Source organism: Belonocnema kinseyi, chromosome 4 (assembly GCF_010883055.1).
Source record: "Belonocnema kinseyi isolate 2016_QV_RU_SX_M_011 chromosome 4, B_treatae_v1, whole genome shotgun sequence".
In the NCBI taxonomy this organism is placed as follows: domain Eukaryota; kingdom Metazoa; phylum Arthropoda; class Insecta; order Hymenoptera; family Cynipidae; genus Belonocnema; species Belonocnema kinseyi.
The window spans coordinates 113,092,539-113,095,250 of record NC_046660.1 but is presented as its reverse complement, the minus strand read 5'-3'; the positions used below and the strand labels follow the sequence as shown (position 1 = coordinate 113,095,250).

General features: G+C 30.5%; 1 protein-coding gene across 6 annotated transcripts in view; it reads right to left on the bottom strand.

Moving 5' to 3' along the window:
- LOC117170534 overlaps window positions 1-2,712 on the bottom strand; it is a 140,785-nt gene that overhangs the window by 63,933 nt on the left and 74,140 nt on the right. The window lies entirely within an intron of this gene.

Genomic DNA, 2,712 nt, shown 5'->3' with positions numbered 1-2,712 from the left:
ATGGGGAAAATATCACTCAAGTGATACCAATCAACGAAAATAGGCTTAGGGAAAATTTTTTTTCGACTTACGGCCAGCTTTTCGTCATTTTCAACCACTGTGGGACGTGCAGTTTTTTTCGAATCGTAAAAAATAACATTAAAATTGAGACAATGACATTTTTTAAACGACGCAAGGTACCAAAACAATGATCAGACAAAACTTGCTCAACTTACATTCTTATTTTATTGATTTTTTTTAAGGGATTGAAAGAAATTTAAAACAATTTAATGGGATTGCAAAGATTCCTAAACTTTAAAAGGATTTAAAAGTATTTCATATCCCACTTGAAAAAGTGCACGTACAAAAGGAGGTACAAAAGAACATACCAAAGAATTTGGCAACCAAAGTTGCCAAATTGGGATACAAAATGACATACTTTTATACGTCCTTTTGTACGCCTTTTTTTACATCCTATGGTAAAGTGATCAATCATATTTCCGTCCCCCATGAGACGTAGGAAAGGGGTATGGGTTTAACCAACAATAATTCTGTGACATGTCGTAAGGGTGCCTTCACGCCTCTCCGAGACTATCGGAGAGGGTAGGTGTTTTTCCAACATTATATCTATGATCAATCACGGGGTGCCCCCTCCCCCCCCCTCACCATAAGACGTTGGAAACGTTGGTCGCTGTCGCCACTTTAGATCTGTTGCCATTTAGGGTCTGTCGTTACGATAAAGAACGGTAAAGAAAGACCTGAGGATTAGATGTATCACTAATTTGTTTGGAAACTATCGCTTGCAGAAAACAATTCCTGAAAACAAAATTTTTATCTCGTTGAGATTCATAACTTTTGCTTGGAAAGTTTTACGAAATATTGCATATTGATTATGATAAACGCAAAAAGTCATGATTTTTTGGCACTTTTTATAGTTTCACCATAAAAATCGCCTTATCACTAATTTTCACTTTCATATTCATAACCAGCGCGTCAAGATACATAAGTATACCAAGTTTTAAGGAAATCGGAGAATTCAGTTGCACAGCAAAAAATGGAAAAATAATTTTTATGAAGAGTGCTGTATTACATTACAGATAATTATGGTGCTAGTGACTATTACTCGAGTACAGGTACCCTTTCTAAAATGTTAAGTTGTGATTACTAGATCACATCATTATTATATCTAGAAATAACTGTTTACTAGACTTAAAAAATTGAATGTGATGTAGATCTTACTTTTATTCATTTCAATAAAGTACCTTTTGTAAAAGGCACCTTATTTACTAAATCCTCGTTAAAATATATGACTCTGTACCAGAAAACTACAAGCAATATCACGAAAGCGCAGTAGCGCTACATTACCGCCGACATTTCACGAGTTCGCGCCATTCTCGATTGCACCTGTAAGCATCGTATTTTTTCCATTCGTGTGATTTATATTTTACATTATGATCAAATTCGAACCAAAAATCTTTAATCTTCAATTTCTACTAAAAGCCACTTTTATAACTTTTATAACGGTTACAGTGCGATACCTTCACTAAATCTTTATTTTCCCGCATCAGAATAAGTTTTTTCTATAAACGCTTTTTTTATTCTTATTCAGACTCCTCATATTTCGAGAGCAAGTTTTCATTATGTTTTAAAATTGAAAAATAAATGTTCAGTTTTTGTTTAGAAATGATTTTCAAAACAACCAAAATTTGAAACGGGAAATTCTTGAATGATTTACTTGGAAGTGTTTAACTTTTTCTCGTGAAACTCATTTTCTCCCAATTAAGCAACTTAATATCTAAAAGGAGTAAGTTGTTCTGTATCTTTGCGATTGTAAACTTCTACGTTTTATTTCTCGGAACTGGATAATTTGGTTTAATCATACTTTTTTGGTTTTAATTCAGAAACACTTCAGCTCGAGAGTAACTTTTTTTTATCTTTATAGGCTAATTTTGATTTTACGGAATGTTATTTAGCTCTCCTTAAAAATTTAGTTTTCGATCGTTATCTAATTATATATACTGCAAGCCTTCAAATATTATTCCAGGAATAAAATTAAAAAATTTTAATGAACATAGTTTACTACACTTACCTATGTTTGCAATTCATTATACTATTACACTATTTATTATATCACATAATGTGCATTCTTTTACTTTTTAAAAATGTATTAATAAATACTAGCTGTTAGCAAAATTTTATGAATTCTTATCATTTAGATATTTTCATTTTTCAGTCTTATTTCTTTTAATTTGAGCAAGCCTTCGATTCAATGTTCAAATTCAACTTTAAAGTTAGAATATTAATTTCATGTTTAAGTATTTTGTATCTCAAGCAATTGTTTTAACTTTAATGTTTCAATAAGTTATTTGTATTGGCTGCTTTTATTTTTACTGAAAGATTTTTACTAAATAAGATTAGTAGAACTATAATCATTCCATTTTTTTAGGCTAGAAAATTAAATTAAAATATTTTTCACTTATAATACATCTAAAAGTAATAAGTTCCTTAAATTTTCAAGCTTTACTATTTGAACATAAATCAAAAGTTCAATGAATATTTAAATTAAACATTTCACTATTAAGATTTAAATTATGTGAATTAAAATATTTTGATGGAGCATTTGTAAATCCACCTATTCATATACAGTCTGTCAAGTTAAAGCGTGGGTGGCTTTACTCGCAGTCGGTAAGGTGTATCGACATGATTTTGGTGTCAAAATATTAAGAAGAGCTC